This window comes from Macaca thibetana, chromosome 6, assembly GCF_024542745.1.
Source record: "Macaca thibetana thibetana isolate TM-01 chromosome 6, ASM2454274v1, whole genome shotgun sequence".
NCBI classification, from domain to species: Eukaryota; Metazoa; Chordata; class Mammalia; order Primates; family Cercopithecidae; genus Macaca; species Macaca thibetana.
This window is the reverse complement of record NC_065583.1, coordinates 173,515,162-173,535,964: the sequence shown is the minus strand read 5'-3', so window position 1 is coordinate 173,535,964 and position 20,803 is coordinate 173,515,162.

The following is a 20,803-nucleotide window of genomic DNA, read 5'->3' as shown; positions in this document are numbered from 1 at the left end:
AGTATTCCCTATAGGCAGCATCCTGACCAGAAACTGATTATTTACAGCATATTTTTCTGTTCAGAATTGTGGTCCTATAGTACAGCCACTATGGAAAACAGTGTGATGATCTCCCCAAAACTAAAAATAGAGCTACCACACAATCCAGCAATCCCACTACTGAATATTTATTCAAAGGAAAAGGAATATATATATATATATGGTTTCTTTATCCACTCATCTGTGGATAGGCACTTCGGTTGATTTCTTATCTTTACTCTTGTGAATAGTTTGTGATAAACAGGAGGATGCCATATGGATTCCGTTTCCTTTGAATAAATATTCAGTAGTGGGATTGCTGGATTGTGTGGTAGCTCTATTTTTAGTTTTTTGAGAGATCATCACACTGTTTTCCATAGTGGCTGTACTATAGGACCACAATTCTGAACAGAAAAATACACTGTAAATAATCAGCTTGTGGCCAGGATGCTGCCAATGACATTATTTCATTAATAATGCATTTTTGGTTGTCAAAAACAATCAGTATTGTAGCTCTTTCCTAGATACTGTTTATTAGAAATCACTTTGCAACAGTGCATTATTTTGCAGAGAATAAAAGGCAAAACCATTCCGTCAGCTGGAATTAACAGTCAGGAAAGACAATCTTTCAGAAAAGGAAAGAGATAAATTAGCATATGGAAATCTGTTCTAAAACATCAGCCTGTATTTGTTGACATAGGAAAATGAACAATGTGTATTCAAGCACAGAGATTAAAGTTACTTGAAACATTTCCTAATTGTTGTTGTTGGTTAATAAGAAAGTACTGTTTGAGGAATGTCAAATTCTCGTTGTTGTTGTTTTTCAATCCCAGTTGGGGTTTGTACCACATGTAAAATAGATATTTCATGAGCAAGAAAACAATTTACAAGAAAACAGAACTGTTTAAATCAGACTGTAATATCGTAACGATATGGTAATCCTCTTCTCAGACCTTTTAAAATCCTATTGTCTACCGATTGCAATAAGATTTCAATTTGTCGTTGAGCCTTACTTAGGTGGAATAGAAGACGTTGATGACTGTGGCTGCACTTTCAGCACACATAGGTGTGGCCTCGCGCTGGCGGGCAGAGTGCTTCTGCCTTTGGAGCAAGAGGCCAAGTCGTGCACCTTCTCCGCCATTGCGATGAGAAGAGACCTTTCCCTGTGGATGAATGGAGCAAACGTTGTTCAATCCTGAGCTCCATGTGTTTTCTTACGGTGTGGAAGCCCAACCCGCCCCATGTCTGGACCCGTGTTCTGTCCCTGCCGCCTGCTGAAGCCCACAGGCCTGTGTACAGTACGGCTGGCTCAGCTAACTGCCAGCTTGCTTAAAGGAAAATGTGAAGCAACATGTCAAAACTTGTTGGAAGGAATCCTGAGTCACAGTCTCAGCTGAGATGTTTGCCGTCGGTGTCTAAGGAACAAGAACACCCGGTTGTGAGTCTCTGGGGCTCTCAGACTCCGATGGGGGTGCATGAGTCTTTTGTATGAGTAATGGAATGATCCACACTACTCTTCACCTGTTTGGGGCAGGAACAGATTCAGTCTTACAATGGAGAAATGTGAGCTGTGGTATTAAAAGAATTCACTTTCTAAAAACTTAGTCCAGAGAGGATGAGCTGCACACCCTACTGAAGAATTAGAACAGGCTGGCCAGCATTCACTCACTCGCTTTCTCTGGTGCATAATTAGAGGACAGAGAGAGACGATGTAAATATCCAAGTCACCTACCTCCACATCGTATAAACTGTAGCACAAGTCAGGGGAGAACATTACTTGCTCCTTTTCCCCTATCTGACCATTTTCAGAAGAGAGCTCTAGAAGAACAAAAAGCCAGACATCCCCTATGTCATGCCACTGCTGACACTGAGAGAAATGGCAGCCTCGGACTTTTGTATCGGAAGGTGTCTATCTGAATGGTAACAGGTTGTCCCAGTTATCTGAACTCTGTGACACTGAGGGAGAACTTCGGGATAGGCTTTGCCTGTCGAGCAACTGAGCACAGCCTCACGCCAGCCCCATCAGGAGAGACGATCTTCCACGAAGCCAACTGGTTACACTTGGCCACACAGCTCTTGTCCACAAAACCTTGGCAGCCACCCTTTGCATGGTTAAAGTCACTAATCTCTCAGATGGACAGGCCATTTTTGCCATTTTGTAAACAGCAGAGTCCCTGTACAGACCCCAGAGGTTGAGGAGGCGGAAAAGGAGCATTGATCCTGGAGAGCTAAGATGCTAAGACCATCAGCATTGGCAGCAGCAACCTCTGTGCTTGGCCCAGCAGGGGAACCTGGCAACGGCACGGGGAGAAAGTGGGAAGCCTCTCTCCCTACACCAGACACGCTCTGCTGCTGTTCAGAATTTATGGAGAATTTCAAGGTGGTGGCAGCAGAGCCTACGTTAAGCAGGGGACTCTGAATAACTTCATAGACTGCAACCCCGGGAAGATTGTCTGCTCAGCCCTATACCAGCTACCTTCAATCCAGCATAAACATCCCAGGAAAGAATATTCTCCAGGCTTCATGGGCCATTTCTGAATCCGCTGTCACAGAGCCCATGCCCTGTATTGCTCTCCTCTCAACAAGCCCTGACCTCCAGCCGTGGCACATTCCCGTCTCTGCTTCTTCACTTGCCCCTGGCTTAGAATGCAGGTGTGACCTCTTGGGGCCCTCTAGACAGACCCATATTCTCTCCCTGCATTCCAGCAGAACATCTGCTGGCCGACTCAGAGATGCCTCGTAACAATGGGCAGGGTCCCAGTGACACTCGTGTCCAAATCCCAGCATCTGACGTATCACATCCCTTCATGGCCTCAATGCGGGGTCCTTTCATTTTTACTAGAAAAAGACTCTGCTGTTTTTTTGTTTTTGTTTTTGTTGTTGTTGTTTGTTTGTTTTTTGAGACAGAGTCTTGCTCTGTTGCCCAGGTTGGAGTGCAGTGGATCTCAGCTCACTGCAACCTCTGCCTCCCGTGTTCAAGCCATTCTCCTGCCTCAGCCTCCTGAGTAGCTGGGATTACAGGCCTGCACCCTGCACCACCACGCCCGGCTAATTTGTGTATTGATTCTGAAGAATTCCTAACAGAGGTATCACTGCAATCACATATGGAGTTATCTGTAGAGTCAGTAATCTGTTTAGAATTCTCTATAAAGTCTCTACCATTATTTGTATAGAGAAATAACTGCATAGGCCAAACAAGGCATGCTCAAAGAGGAGACAATGCCAGTGTTATCCTTGATAATGGAACACACACAGGAGGAAAACGTTCAAAAGCAAACAAAAAATATACAGAAAAACATTAACTTGAGGACAAACAGTTTACTATTTTGAGTGTTTCATCATTTGTAAGATGAATAGAAACATAAATATCATCCTTATAATAAAAGATGGGGTTGGAAATTTCTCAGGAAAATTTTACTCTTTATTACACCGTTGTGTTAAATCTAACACAATAGAGAGTGACATTTTCATATATTTAACCTTCTGATACATGAGCATGGTATATCTCTCTATTTGTTGAGATATTTTAAAATTTTCCCTAGCAATGTTTTACAGTTTTCTGCTTACAGGTTTTGCACATTATTTTTCAAATTTACCTTTATTCTTTAGAAAACATTTTGATACTGTTATAAATAATATTTGTTTAAAATTTTAATTTCTTATTTTCGTTGCTACCCTGTATCCTACAACCTTAGTAAACTCATTGGTTCTAATATCATTTTGTATATCCCTTAGAATTTTAAAAAAAATGATTAAATTTTTAAGTAGAAAGGGATTTGCTTCATTTCCCACCCCAATCCACATGATTTTGTTTCATTTTTTCATCCTATTTCACTGCTACCACCTCTAGAATATGTTGAAAACAGGACATCTTTGCCTTTTCCTGATCTTATGCAATTTTGCTTTAAAGCAATTTTAGTTTCATGTAAAATTAAGTGAAAGTTACAGAGATTCCATGAAGGAAGCTATGTATGCCCTCAAACACACGGAGCTTCTCCCATTATCAGCATTCCCTACCAGAGGGCTACATTTGTTACACTTGATGAACCTATATTGATACATCATAATCACCCAAAGTCTATAGCTTACATTAGGGTTCACTCTTGATGTAATGGTATGTATGCAACATTGTAGGATAATACAGAGTATTTTCACTGCCCTCAATATCCTCTGCATTTCAACTATTCCTTTTTCTTCTCACTTCCAACTCCTGACAACAATTTATATTTTTCTCTTTTGCCTTTTCCAGAATGTCATATTGATGGAATCAGACAGTATGTAGCCCTTTCAGATTGGCTGTTTTTCACTTAGTAACATGCTTGATAGCTCATTTCTTTTTAGTTCTGAATAATATCATATTTTTTCGAAGAACCAGGGTTAATTTATTTCATCACACACTGAGTGACATCTTGGTTGACTCCAAGTTTTGACAATTATGAATAAAAGTTTTATAAACATCTATGTGCAGGTTTTTGTATGGAACTAAGTTGTCATCTCCTTTGGGTAGATACCCAGAAGTGTGATTTCTATATCACATGGGAACAGTGTGTTTAGTTTTGTAAGAAACTGCCAAACTGTTTCCCAGAGTGGCTGTACTATCGTGCATTTCTATCAGCAATAAAGGAGAGTTCCAGTTGCTCCCAATTTTGGATATTAGTCATTTATTCAATGTCTCCTTTGCAAATAGCTTCTTTTAGTCTGTCTTCTCATATCATAGTCATTTTCAAAGCAGAACTTTTAAAAAAGTTGTCATGGATTATGCCTTTAGTATGTATCAAAAAAAAAGCTCCTATATTTCTTCTAGAGTTTTATAGTTTTGCATGTTGCATTTAAATCTGTGATCCATTTTGTGTTAATTTTTTTGTGAAGGGTTTAATATCTGTGTCTGAATTCATTTTTACAGGTGGCAGTCCAGTTGTTCCAGCATCATTTGTTAAAAAAATCCTCTTTTCTTCATGGTATTTCTCTTGCTCTGTCTCAAAAATCAACTGATTATATTTACGTGGGTCTATTAGTGGGTTTTCTGTTCTGTTCCATTGATCTATTTGTTCATACTTGACTGTATTTTATGATGGTAGCTTTATGGTAAATCTGGAAGCTGGGTAGTATCAGTCCTGCAATGTTCTTCTCTGTTAATATTCCATTAGTTATCCTGGCTCTTTTGGTTTTCCCTATAAACTTTAGAATCCTTTTTTTTTTTTTTTGACATCTATAAAATCACTGCTGAAATTTTGGTTGGAATAAAAATTCATCTCTATATGAACGTGATTCTATTAGGGAGAATTGGCTCAAATGATTACAAAGGTGAAGTCCCATGACAGGCTGTCTGCAAGCAGGAGAAAGAGAAAAGTGAGTCGTGTGGCTTCCAGGGAAGGTGGTAGCGTGTCACAGTTTAATTCCAAAAGCCTCAAAACCATGGAAGCTGACAGTGCAGCCCTCAGTCTGAGACCGATGGACTGAGATCCCCTGGGTGGCCGCTGGTACAAGATGCAGAGCTTGAAAGCCAAAGGAACAACCTGGGGTCTGATGTCCAGGGGCTGGAGGAGAAGTATCATGCTCCAGAAGAGAAAGGGCAGGGTGAGAGGCAGAGAGAGAGAGAAAGAGAATAGGCAAATGAGAATTAAGCATGGGGAACACCCCCCTCTTCCACCTGCTTTGTTTTAGTCACATCTGCAGCTGACTAGATAGCACCCACACTCATTAGGAAGCACCTTTCTCTCTCAGTCCACTGGCTCACAGGTAAATCTCTTATGGAAACACCTTCACAGACACACCCAGAAACAATGCTTCATCAGTCATCTAGACACGTCTCACCAGTCAAGTTGACACCTAATAATAACCATCCCAAGTTTGCCCCTCCTCAACTTGACATCCATATGCGTCTCCTTAAATTATACTTAATTTCCAAATAAAGACAATAAGAAGGTCATCATTCCACCTGATATACGACTGAAAACACACTAATCCTATTCCCAGAAGAGGAAGTAAGTTATTGAGTAATGTTTATTTCTGACATCCCATGACTTAAACACGATGATGCAAAATTTATAATACTTAAATGCTGATACAAAGTTAATTGATATTATGTTACATGATAAAGGAATAACAGAGGAAATAAAACGAAGATATTTGCTTAATATGGGTGTATATAAGCACAAGCATATTCTTAACAAAATAAGGAGAAAATACTCATCACAATTACATTCTTTATTACTATCATCTGTCATGTGGTTGTAGCTGGTATTTGTAACTATCTTCATCTACTACTCATTGTGTATTCCCTCGGCCTTCAGCAGGCACTCCAGCTGATCATGGTTCTTCACCTGCTGAGGTGACCCAAACTTTTGTTCCTGAAGGGCCTGGGCCATTCATAATCCCTCTTGGATTGGTTGTTGTAGTTTCCAATTGACTGTAATTACAGGGCACAGGAATATTAAAAGAGGCCCTAAGGGACCTTGTGTATTCCAGACATACTCTTTCTTACCTCCATGTAGTCCAATTTCCTTTTGGTGGTTTGGATTAATCATCCCAGCCAACACTGTAGCTCCCTTCTTAGACTGTATCATCCCAACCAATACTGTAGCTCCCTTCTTAGACTGTGATGAAGAGGCATGAGGAGTCCAAAGTGGCTGGGTGGCAATCCTAACTTCCAGTTTAGTAAAATCATGGTTGCGTCTCCTAGTAGAAGGATTCCTCCCTCTGGAACTCTAGGCCAGCAGTGTAGCATCTTAAAATCTTTGCCTTAGTCTCTGTTCTCTGCTTGTCTCATCACACCCGTAATCTTACTCTTATAAGAACCTTTGTAATACATTGGGCTTGTTTAGACAGTCCAGAATAACCTCTCCACTCTTAGTACCAAATTTCTGTCTTAGTTCTGTTTGTGTTGCTCTAAAGGGATAGTTGAGTAATTTACAAAGAAAAGAGGTTTAGTTGGCTATGTACTGCAGGCTGTAGAAGGATGGCACAAACATCCGCTTGGCTTCTGATGAGGGCCTCATGCTGCTTCCACTCACGGGGAAGGCAAAAGGGAGCTGATGTGCAGAGATCATGTAATGAGAGCAGAAGCAAGAGAGAGGGGTAGGAGGTGCTCGGCTTCTTCAACAACCAGCCCTGGCAGGAACCAGCAGAGGGAGAACTCACCTGTGACCTCAAGGATATAGCACCAAGCCATTTACCAGGGAACCACCTACCCCTATGACCACACACCTTTCACAAGGCAGAGGACCAAATTCCAAAATGAGGAGTGGAGGGCCAAACATCCACATTTTTGCAGTTGCTAATGTAAATAGTATTGCATTTTAAATTTTAAAATTCTGCCTGTTCATTGCTGGTATGTAAGAAAGCTATTGATGTTTGTATATTAACTTTATATACTGAAAACTTGCTGTAATTGCCCATTAGTTCCAGTAAACTTTTGTTTGATTCATTTGGATTTTCTATATAATGACCATGTAATCTGCAAAGAGAGTTTTATTTCCTCTTTCCTAATAGTGTAACTTTTTTTTGGATTTCTTGTCTTATTGCATTAGCTAAAACTTTCAGTACAATGTTGAAAAGGAGCAGAAATAGGAAACATCCTTGCATTGCTTCCAACCTTAGTGAGAAAACTTTAAGTTTCTCACCATGAGGTAGGATGTTAGTTAAGAGAAAGCTTTAAGATTCTCACCATTGTAGGCTTTTTGTAGACACCGATTGTCAAGCTGAGCTAGTTCTCCTCTATTTCTGGCTTACTGAGAGATTTTATCAGGGCTGAGTGTTAGTTTTTTTTTGTTTTTTGTTTTCTGTGCTTTTTTGGTATCAATTGATATGATCATGTTTGTATTTTTTAGCCTATTGATATGATGAATTATATAACTGGCATTTGATTTTTGAACCAGCCTTGCATATTTAACATAAATCCCACATGGTCATGGTATATAATTCATTTTATACATTGATAGATTTGATTTGCTAATAGTTTATTGAGAATTTTTGCATCTAAGTTCGTAAGAGATAGTGGTCTGTGTTTTCTTTTCTTGTAATGTCTCTTTTATATTTTGGCATTAGAGTGATACTGGTCTCAAAGAGTTAGAAAATATTCCCTCTGCTTCTACTTTCTTAATGAGATTGTAGAGACTTGGTATAGTATTTTTCTCACATGATAGGTACAGTTTACCAGTGAAGATATCTGAGTCTGGTGCTTTCAGATTACTTGTTCAATTTATTTAATAGATATAATTCTATTTAGATTGGTTATTTCTTCTTATGTGAGCTTTGGCAGACTGTGTCTTTCAATAATTTGTCTATTTCATCTAGGTTATCATAGTTGTGGGCAAGAAGTTATTCACATCATGGCTTGATTTTTATTTTACTATCTATGGAATCTTCAGTGATATCCTCTTTTTTATTTCTGATGTCCATAATTTGTGTTATCTTTCTTTTTTTCTTAGTTATACTGGCTGGAGACTTATCAATTTTATTGCTCTTTTCCAATAATCAACTTTCAGTTTTACTAGTTTTTAAAAATTTATTTTCTGTTTTCAATTTTATCGATTTCTATTGTACTAATTTTTTTTCTTCTGTTTACTTTGAATTTAATTTGTTATTCTTTTTCTAGTTTCCTATGGTGGAAACTTAGATTATTGATTTTATATATTTCTTATTTTCGAATACATGAATTCAATGCTATAAATTTCCCTTTATTCACTGGTTTTGCTGCATCCAACAAATTCTGATAAGTTTTAATTTCATCTTTATGTAGTTAAAATAATTTTTAATTTTTCTTGAGATTTTTTCTTTGAACCGTTTGTTATTTGAAAGTGTGTTGTTTAATTTTTTCAAATTTCGAGATTTTCCAGTTGTCTTTCTGTTATTGATTTCTAGTTTAATTTGTTGTTGAGTTCCACTAGGTCCTCACTGATTTTCTGCCTGCTGAATCTGTCCATTTTTTATAGAGGATGTTTGAAATAATCAACTATGATATTTGATTTATTTATGTCTTCTTTCAGTTCTATTAGTTTTTGCTACACGTAGTTTGACACTCTGTTGTTAGGTGCATACATGTTAAGGATCCTTACGTCTTCTTAGAGAACTGACTCTCTTATCGTTATGTAATGCCTTTGTTTATCCCTGATAAGTGTCCCTGCTTTGAAGTCTTTTCTGCCTGAAATTAATGTATCTATTCCATCTTTTTTAGATTAGTCTTAGTATGATATATTTTTCTTCATTCATTTAATCTACATGTGTCTTTATTTTTAAAGTTGCTTTTTCTAGACAATATAGAGTTGTATCTTATTTTGTGATTCACTCTGACAGTATCTGTATTTTTTTTTTCTTGGAGCATAGATTCAGGTTGCCCTGAATATATATGCACTCAGTCTCAGTTTTTGATTTTGGGAATTTAGACTATTGAAGTTCAAAATGAATATTTATATAGTTGAATTAGTATCTGCCGTATTTCTTACTGTTTTCCATTTGTTGCCGATGTTTTTTATTCCTATTTTTATTTTTCACTTCTCTGCCTTTTGTGGCTTTAATTTAAAGTTTTATATGATTCCCTTTTGTCTCCTTTCTTAGAATAACAGTTATACCTTTATTAATTATTTTGTGGTTCCCCTAGATTTTGTAATATTCATTCAACCTAATCTAAATCCTCTTTCAGGTAAAATTATATTATTCACCGATAGTGTGAGTGTATTATAATAACAAATTAATCTCAACCACTTTCTCTTTCCTCCTTTATCACTGCTTTTATTCATTTCTTGTATATGAGAATATAAGCTTATGTATAAATGTTCATTTCTTGTTTATAAACATACATAAACATATATATGTACATATATTATATATACATAAGCATATGCAATCAAATGCATTGCTGCTATTATTATTTTCAGCACTGTTATCTGTTAGATCAATTGAGAATAAAAGTTTTCATGTTACCTTCACATATATACTTTTTGATGTTCTTTCTTTATCTATAAAAAGCTGAGTTTCTAACCTATATAATTTTTCTTCTCTCTAAAGAACTTCTTTGAATGTTCCTTAGAGGCAGGTCCACTGGCAACAAATTCCCTTAATTTTTGTTTGCCTGAGAAATTTATATTTTTTTCTTCCTTTACTTTTAAAGAATCATTTTTCAGGATATAAAATCATAACTTGGTGTTTTGTTTTGTTTTGCGTTTTTGCTGTCTCAGCACTTTAAATATATTCTGCTTGGTGTTCTCTAAGAATCCTGGATCTGTGATTTAGTGTCTGATTTTAATTTGGATACTTTTTTAAAAAATTATTTATTTATTTATTTATTTTTGTTATACTTTAAGTTCTGGGATACGTGCAGAACGTGAAGGTTTGTTACAGAGGTATACACATGCTATGGTGGTTTGCTGCACCCATCAACCCATCATCTACATTAGGTATTTCTCCTCATGCAATCCCTCCCCTAGCCTCCCATCCCCTGACAGGTCCCGATTTGTGATGTTCCTCTCTCTGTGTCCATGTGTTCTCATTGTCCACCTCCCACTTATGAGTAAGAACATGCAGTGTTTGGTTTTCTGTTCCTGTGTTAGTTTGCTGAGGATAATGGTTTCCAGCTTCATCCGTATCCCTGCAAACGACATGAAATCATGCTTTTTTATGGCTGAATAGTGCTGTATATGTGCCACATTTTCTTTATCCAGTCTATCATTGATGGGCATTTGGGTTGGTTCCAGGTCTTTGCTATTGTGAACAGTGCTGCAATAAACATACATGTGAATATGTCTTTACAGTAGAATGATTTATAACCCTTTGGGTATCTACCCAGTAATGGGATTGCTGGGTCAAACAGTATTTCTGGTTCTAGATCCTTGAGGAATCACCACACTGTCTTCCACAATGGCTGAACTAATTTACACTTCCACCAATGGTGTAAAAGCATTCCTATTTCTCCATATCCTCTCCAGCATCTGTTGTTTCCTGACTTTTTAATGATCTCCATTCTAACTGGCTTGAGATGGTATCTCATTGTGGTTTTGATTTGCATTTCTCTAATGACCAATGATGAGCTTTTTTCATGTTTTTTGGCTGCATAAATGTCTTCTTTTGGGAAGTGTCTGTTCACATCTTTCACCCACCTTTTGATGGGGTTGTTTGTGTGTTTTCTTGAAAATTTGTTTAAGTCCCTTGTAGATTCTGGATATAAGCCCTTTGTCCAATGGATAGTTTGCAAAAATTTTCTCCCATTTTGTAGGTTGCCTGCTCACACTGACAATAGTTTCTTTTGCTATGCAGAAGCTCTTTAGTTTAATTAGATTCCGTTTGTCAATTTTGGCTTTTGCTGCCATTGCTTTTGGTGTTTTAGTCATGAAATCTTTGCCCATGCCTATGCCCTGAATGGTATTGCCTAGGTTTTCTTCTAGGGTTTTTATGGTTCTAGGTCTTACATTTAAGTCTGTAATCCATCTTGAATTAATTTTTGAATTTGGAGGCTTTTAAAGACATTATTGTTTCAAATATTTCTTCTTTTCTCTCTTCCCTCTCCTTACGGTATTCCTATTATGTGTATGTTACATCTTTTACAGTTGTCCCACAGTCCTTGGATATGTTGTTCTTTTTTTTCTTCCTTGTCTTTGTTTTCTTTGCTTTTCAGTTTTAGAGGATTTTATTGATAAATCCTGAAGCTTAGAGATTCCTTCCTCAGTCATGTCCTGTCTATTAATAAGCCCATCAAAGGCATTCTTTTCTGTTCCAGTGTTTTTGATCTCTAACATTTATTTTTTGTTCTTTCTTAAGATTTTTATCTCTCTGCTTATCTCGCCTATCTATTCTAGCATGTTGTCTACTTTATCTGTTAGAGCCCTTAACATATTAATCCTTGTTGTTTTAAATTCTCAGTCTGATGATTCCAATAGCTCTGCTATGTCTGATCCTGATGCTTTCTCTGTCTCTTCAAATTGTGTGTGTGTGCATGTGTGTTGCCTTTCAGTATGCCTTGTAATTTTTCTTGTTGACTCAACATAACGTACTGGGTAAAAGAAACTGCTGCACAAAGGTCATTAGTAATGCAGTGGTGAGGTGTGGGGGAGAATTCTATAGTCCTGTGCTTAGTTGTTTGTGTTTTCATAAGTCTGTGTCTCTGGACTTTAAACTTCACAATTGCTCACTAGTCCTCCCCCACTTTTAAATGGGATAGGATGGGATCAGTGGCTGGAGTTGGATATTTGTCTTCTCTCCTGAAGAAGACTAGAGCTGGAGTTGAGTACTTCCACCTCCTCAACATCACTTAGGCTCTGATAAAACTCCAGCAGATTTAGCTCTGGTTATATTGCTTCTTCTGAGGGGAGAGCTTCTGAGGAAGAATGGAGTGTTGTGAACTATTTTAAACTGAGGTGTTTTGACCTACCCCTGCTGGGAGCAAGAGGAGATTTTTCTCCAATGTTTACTGTGAGAACCTGGTCTAGCTCCTGGAGGTGAAACTCATGAAGTGTGGACACATGGGTGCACTGCATAATTGAGTCTTCCTCTTCCTGGAGTTTGGTGTTCTCAGGCTTGTCTCTTCTTAGCCTCCAGCAGTTTGCTCATTACAACTTAGGTTCTACTACCATGGCACTGGCTCCTGTGGTGGTGGTTTCTGCTCCTGTGTTTCTGCTCCTGTAGGACATGACTCCCTGTATTTGCCTGTCTGTCTCTTCAGTCTAGAGGTTAGCAGTTTGCCCTTTGTCCTCACCTCTTTGTGGATCCAAGAAGGGTTCTAATTTTTCAGTCTGTTCAGCTTTTCACTTGTGGTGAGGATGGAGTTGTATTTCCAAGCTTCTTACATGCAGAACTGGTAAAGGAAAGTGTAGATGAGTCCACATTTTTAAAGTTAATTTATATTATTAATTACATTTATAAACCAGAAAATATCTGAGACATATTTCAATTAATTTAGAGATTTATTTTGCCAAGGTTGAGGATGTGCCCAGGAGAAAGAAACACAAGTTACAGTAGGATCTGTGATCCATGCTTTTTCCAAGAAGGCTTTTGAGGACTTTATATTTAAAGGAAAAAGAGCAGGCAAGTGGGGAAGGAGGAATAAAAAATGAAATAAACAGAGAAAGGGGGATATAGATGACGAAATGGTTACACTCTTGTGAAGCTTTGATTACTGCTCACTGAATCCACATTTTACATGTGAAAAGAGAAGAGTAGAAAAAAATCGTTCTGCATTCATCTACATTTTACATAAGATAAGGTCAGTATGTTGTAGAGGAAGAAGTCAAATACGCAGTTGTCTCAGGGTGGGCAGGTGGATGATTTCTAGTCTTGTCTCTGTCCCATATCTGTGACGATAAGCTCTTAATTTACACTGTCAGAGTGAGATTCACTAGACCTTTGTTTTAGGGTTAGTTTACAGGTGGGGATATATATTCTGAAAGATTTGGGGGCCCATAAGAAATTTCCTTGTGAGCGACTTGTGAGGACCACCTGGAGAGAGACGTGGCCTTCTAAGTCACAGCTATCTGAGAACAAACAAGAAAGCAGTTTTATTTTTATTACTATTTTTTTTTTGGCATGACTCAGTTCCCAAGTTAAACTTTCCCTCTGGCATAATGAGTGTGGGGTCCCAATATTTTGTTTTCCCTTCACACATTGATTAATTTTTAAATAAAAAGCAACATTGCATTCATGAGATGAAGCCTATTTCGTTAAGATGTGTCAACATTTTTCGATATTTTTAGACTTTATATTATACAGTTGTGTTAAAAATCGTAGCCCCTGTTTTCTTGAAAGTATTGACCCATAGTTGTTTTTCTTTTTCTTCCTAATATTTTTATCTGGTTAGAGTATCAAAATAATGTTGCTTTCATGCTGAATTAGTTAATGTCAAATAGGTATTAATTCTTCTTTTAATAGTTTCTAAAATTCACTAGTAAAGCAATTTGCACCTGGAGGTGTCTTTGTGAGAAAATTTTTAAATACAGGTTCAATTTCTTTAAAAGATATAGGGCTTTTGATGTTAAAAATTTTGTTTCAGGTGAGCTTACCTATATTGTGTTTTTCAGTGAATTTCACCTAAGTCATGAAATTCATTTCCATGCAATCTTTCATAATATGCCATTATGTCTTTTAACTGCTTGCTGCCTGAGTAGAAATGTACCTGCTGTCATTTATGATGGTAGTAATTTGTACCTTTGCTCTGTTTTTCCTAATCTGCCTGGCTAGAGATTTATCAATTTTATTGATCTGCTCAAGGAAGCAGCCTTTGGTTTATTTGATTTTCTATATTGATTTCCTGTTTCCTATTTTGTTGATTTTTGCTCTTATGCTAAGTATCTCTTTTTATCTGCTTTTCTTTGGTGTTAGGGCTTTTTTCTTTGTTATATATGAACAGATCCAGATGCCAGCACCAGACGACATGGCCCCTGCCTCCATTCCCCGTCCCTTCTGGGAAAGCTTGCACACCTTCCTGCAGGAGGTAAGTTTGGGCTGTTGCCTTCCTTGATGTGCTGCCTACTTTGGCCTGGGTCTCTCCTCCCTGAGGTACCCCCAGAGCACTGTCCTGTGGCTCTTTACACAGCTGTCCCACATGGGCTGGACTTCAGACGCAAGCGATGTAGTCCAGAACTGTGGCCCCTCAGGTAGTCGTTTTGGAGGATTACTCCTGGGTACAAGGGCACGAATCCACTACTGTGAAGACCTAGAGAGCCTGGAGGTGCGAAGAGTGTTAACTACTTTAACTCAGAACGATTATTACAGTAATGGTCTACCGTGAGTCACATGTGAGGTAAGTCACTGGGCACGAGCAGCAACCTCGACAGAGATCCTTTAACATAGACAGAACATGCTTGGGACTTACCAAGGAAGGAGAAGCAACTTTCCCACTGTTATCAGAGCGGGGGTCTTCACCTTCCTCTGGGAGGAGAGGTCCACAGCCCCCATCACTGTCCTTTCTGGAGACATATGAGTTCTTCTCCCGATGGCAGTGAGACCCTGGGCTGATGCGCTGTCTGATCCAGGGATGACCCTCTCCTGGGCAGTGAAAGGCAACTTCAACAGAATCCGAAGTCAGCCCAGACATCAGAATCCAGAGAGAAGCCAGTGGGGAGGAGGATGAGAACTTAAAAAAATTGGCAATAAAAATTTCAAAACAGAAATGACAAAATACTAGTTACAGTAGCACCAAAAATGCAATATTTAGAGATAAATATAACACAATGTATGTAATATCTGTACACTGAAAACTGCAGAATGCTGTAGTGAGGAATTTAAAAAGAACTAAAGAAATGGAGAGCTACACCATATTCTATGCTCAGAAGCCACCATCGTGAAGAACAGAGGCAAATTCTACACGATATTCTATGATCAGAAGACACCACCGTTAAGAAGAAAGGTGAAATCTTACATACTGGAAAGAAAAGAGGAGAGAACGGTTATAACTTTTAGAAGCAGATCACTGATTCTTAGTGTGCTAGTTCAGGACATGGAAGAGAGGGGCCTGTTGGTACAAACTGAGGTCAGACAAGAGAAGTAATTTGGGGACATGAGGCACTAAAGAATACCTGGAGCCTAGTGATGGGGCTTGATGGGGTTTCCTAAACTGAGACAGGAGGGACAAGAAGCCGTAGCAGGCATCCTAAAAATGGTCTCTACCCTCAAACAATTATTTGATAAAGATTCAAAGGCTTCCATATTGCCATCTCCCCACCCTCTGTTTTGTCCCAGTCCCCACAGAGGCTAAGTCCTCTGTTCCTCCTCCACTTCTCTGCTCAGAAGACACACTGCTAGTATCCTTTCTATTAGGGAATTAGCAACAATAGAGTTTGGGGACTTGACAACTTCTTACAGGCAACTTGGCTTGGAGTCCACAGACAGAGAACCATCTAGGAAAGACGCATGTGTTTGTCAGTACTGTACATGGATGTGATTGGAAGGGGCTGGGAAATTACTCTTTTAGTCACCTTGACCATTTCCCAATGCCCGTTAAATAGAGAAATTCCTGGTTGACTTGGGAGAAGTCACATAAGTTGGAAATGATGGGTGGATTATTCCTTCCATTCCACAGTGGCACAGTGAGAGAACCACTAGCACGGATTAGGGAGTTTGAACAGGTGTGAGTCACTAGAAAATTTATTGAAGTCTGTGTCTCACCTGCATTGGTGGAGAGTCAACCAATGGACTCAAAATCCCTTTCAAGGTCAAACATGATACGGTTTTAGAAGGATGTTTTTCATGTTCAGGAAACTGAGGAAAACCAAGCCCAACTGACTCTCTAGCAGTTATTCCCTCTCCGTGGAATCATGCACAGAAGCCAATGAAGATGATAAAAGAGGCAAGCTAGGAAAACTATGAAGCAATAAAACACTCAAACTCCAAGCTAGGAAAGCTACGCAAGAATAAAACACTCTGGACTCCACAAAACCCAATGAGCTTGTAGGCGTCAGGACATTTTAAACTCCTGAGATTATAAACCTTAATAGGTGATAAAAATATGTGATTTATTTCTAGCCAATGTCAAAATTAAATAAACAGCAATACCCACTCAGACATGAAAGTCTCCAGTTTTCAGCTTCTACTTTTGAAACCATATTCAATGTTCAATGTCAGTTAGTTGCTTTGCTAAACAAGTGGATGATTCTTGAAGAACACAAATATTCCACTTAATTTGGAAGATGAGAGTGTCTGGCTGGAGAGAGAGAGGATGGTGGTTAATTTTTCTCTAGATTCACAAGAAGGAGCAAAGCTTGCAAGAAGACTAATGCTTCACCAGGTCTTCAACTCCCTGATTGTTGATTCAAAGGAAATGTCAATGTAAAAGATGCACTATATGTGCAGTTAGCTGCAGAATTTTTAATAAAAGGCAAAAAGGCTGGTTACAATGTAGCTGGGCATGCGTTGCCTATGCATGGCCACTTGCTGCTTCTGGCTGCAGAGGCCTCCCAGTAACTAACTGGGTACATGCGTCGAGGTGGCAGCTCAGGCCTCTCTCTTCCATTGGGGAGAGAGAGGTCAGCACTCAGTGACAATGAATGTTTTTGCCCCTTCCTTCCTGATTCACCCGCCATGGATAGCAGGGCCTAAAACATCTGACAAGTACCCATGGTTGAATTAAGAAGTTAAGAATAAGGCAGGAAGTGGTTTGAGCAGAAACTATGATCTCCTTCCCCCCAGATCCATGCATGCTCTGCAAAGTTTTACATGGAAGTATTCGTTAAAAGAAAATATTCCTTTAGCCTCGTTAATCTGGCTCTGGAGACAAAAATACTGTCAGAGTGAGGTGCTCCCCTGTCTACTCACCTCAGAAGCCCATTCTGGGGGAAGATGCAGTGTGAATATTGGGTTTACACTTGAACTATTCTAAGGAGCAGCTGTGTGCCTGGTAGAGGGTGAAAGGCATTTTATTTTTAGTTTTTGCTTGCTTGTTGTTCCCCTTAAAGAGTGCATCTGGACATATTTCCAGCAGGTGGGAGCAACAGGAGGAAATCATAGCACTGTGGCATGGTGGGAGCACCATGAGCCTGGATTCCAAAAGCTAGAGGAGACTCAGGGCACTGGAGAGTTCACTGAAGTCTCTGCATCTCACCTGCAAAATGTGGGGATTGGGCCAGAGTAACTCAAAGGCCCCGTCAAGGTTAATCATGATATGAGTTTAGAGGGAAGTAAACTTAACAGAGGTTGGCAGGATGGGAGATTTTCCTGCACATTTCACCACCATTTAAAATTGGAGGGTGGTACAACTGATTTTAATGGCTGTAGCAACCCTCTTCTATCCTCATAACAAGCTTTTTTGGGGGGCATGATGGAAGAACAACTTTGAGGAAATGAGGAGAAACTCTGATGTGTCCGGTGGGTGGTACTGATGTTACAAGCACAGAATGGTGAGAATCATGTGCTTCTTCCGCCGCCTGAGTTAGTTCAGCTCAGGACTGGAAACAGTTATGACGCAGGAACATGCAGAATCTGCCTGTCATCCAGGGGCTCTGTAAAGCATTTGATTTAGTTAAGAATAGTCTAAGCACTCACATTTTATTTCCTTGCTGTCTATACAATCAAGTGAAGAGAAATTCAAGGTTTGCTGCTAACAGGTGCCCCAAAAACAAACCTTGGAAGACAAAGCAGGAAGCCTAGGTCTTCCTCTGGCTCTGCTCCCAGCTTGCCCTGCGACCTGGAAAATTCCTCTTACCTTCCCGGGCTTTAGTTTACTTGTCTGTAAAATGCAGCCAGGTGGACAAATTCATCATCACCGTTTCACTAGCCAGAGTTAAGCAAACAAACATAGCTCTGTGCGTTGGTGGTGTGTGCGTTCCTAACGCATCTTGAGATACTCATATATGAAAAACCAAAACCGTATTTTGCTTGGTAAATAGGTTACCTATACTCGTCGTTAAAACAAGGCACCCACTGCTGAAAAAGAGAGTCTTTGGCACTAGGATGAATTGCCATCGTTTGAGAATAAAGCAGAAGGAGATGGCCTGAGCCCATCTAATTTGCATAGGTCCAGTCTTCAAGCATTACTTTTTATTTTTGTGTTCAAAATTGTTTGTCAAAATAGCCGTGAGAAAACAAGGTGGGTTTGGTTCTGTAGTAGCAGCGACCGGTGCCCCTGTTGCCCTTCTGTCCAGGCAGAAGAAGGGAGAGCTCTGAAGCCATGGCGGCCTTCCCCAATAGCTGCTCTCTGGTCATCTAACACCCTGACAGAACCACCAACAGCCGCACATCTGATCTGGAAGGATTGTGTCTCATCTTCTGAGTGGAGGCATTGTGACTGCTGAACTTGCATTGGAGGTGATTCAACACACTGTGTCTTGAAATCAGATCGCAAGAGGGCCACCAAACACGTGGGGATCTCTGTGTGGGAAAGCATTTGACCAAATCTTAGCATTTCACGCACCAGCCCACGTGATTGGTAATGCTATTCTAACCTAGCTCAGTAACTCTCAGGAAGACTTTTATTAGAATAGAAAGACTGTAAAAAGGAAACTGGAAGTCTAATTAAAAGAGGAGAAGGCAAATCTAGTCTATGATAGCTCAACAGGATGGTGACGGTCAACAAGAATTTATTGCATGTTTTAAAAATAACTAAAAGAGTATTTAAGTGGAATGTTTGCAGCACAAAGAAATGACAAATGCTTGAGGTGATGGATACCCCCTTTGCCTTGATGTGATTGTTACACATTGTACACCTAGATCAAAATAGTTCATGGACCCCATACATCTCTACACCTACCATGCACTCATAAAAATTAAAAATAAAAGAGACACAAGCAGGTAAGTGTATCACTGATAGTTTTCAGGAAGGTTCAAAAAACAACTAGCCGTAGACAACAGGCTAATAAACATGTCACAAAGCAGGAAAAAAGTGAGGTTCTGATGCAACTTCAGCAGTATGTTTTCGTGAAATGAAAATTTTCATTTTTTACATTAAAATGTTTACTTGTTTATTATTTGCCAAGTAAATGCTACAGATTCCATAATAAAAATAAGAGAGTTTCTGTGAACCACAATGAGATCCATGAATGGTCTTAAAATATTTGATTTGTGCACTACTCTATGCAGATCAAATAATTAAGCATTTTATTCCTACTGACAAAGAAGAGCATGGTAGAGAAGCAATTGCAAGATGTATATCTATGTAAATCAAATTGTGCATTAAATCACAGAGGAATAAAAAGAAGTAAATCTAAGCAGACTGATTAAATAATTATTTAAAATTTTTCCATTTAGTTTTTTGAATGATAAAAATCAAAGACTCTCACATAAAAAAACTGGTAATGTTTACTACACATGACTAAATAAAAATTGCATTTGATAAGATAATATTTGCCATGTTCATAGCACTTACCCCAGCAAGGTATGTGGAAGCAGACAGCAAGTTATTCTGTTTCCATTTAAGATTTTTACATATGTTGTTATACATGGTATTCTCAAAAACCTAAGACTCTAACCATAGCAGGTGCTTGCTCAGAGCACAGTGCCCCACTGCCATGAGTGAGTTCTCAGTTATAAAGAACAAATCACTGCGTTCCCATGGACTTTCCTTTAAACACATCTACTGTTCTCAATCAATATAATTAATAGCAAGGAGCGCATATTTATATTGAAGATGGTGAAAGTCAATTTGTTGTGGAAATTCAAGGGGTCCCTGGGATATCAATTCTCCATTTAGTGCATGTTATCACCCTCAATCATATTAAGAAGTGGTTTTCAATGCATTTCTCAAAATTCCTCTTCTGATTTCTCATGTCAAGGGAGAGTCTAATTGGATTTTTAATCCTTGACTAATCATGCTACACATGGCATGCTGGGTTTAGGTGGAAACTGAAAAGTGCTTTCCACCAACCTATTATTGCAAGGCAGGCTTGAATGTAACCCGAATCAGTAGAAAAATAATGCAGTCAGCCCTTCTACTGTATAGACATTACATGAAAACAATACGCTCCTTTCTTCACGAGGAAGCCCCTCCCCAGCCTTTGAAGCAGCTTTGGAATAATGGACTGCCATGGGTTATTTTCTTCTGGTTTCTGTGTTTCAATACCAGGCTTGTCTCTTCCGTTTGTTTTCAGCTAATTGCCTCGAGATCTAATAAGTTAGTGATGACGGGTGTTGAGCACCAGTGACCCTGCCAAAAGGAATATCATGTCGCACCGAAGTTGAAGGAGTAGTCCTGATGGGTCAAAAATGCTTTCTCTGAGGGGCTCTAATTCCTCGAGTGGGGTCAGGAATGGCACCAGTGATTGGATTGGGTTCCTTAAGCGTCTGCACAAGGGAGCTTCTCTAAGAGAGGGACCAATAGACGCGCTCATCACTGGAGGCTTGGGTTCTCCGCCTTATTGAAAAGACATTACCG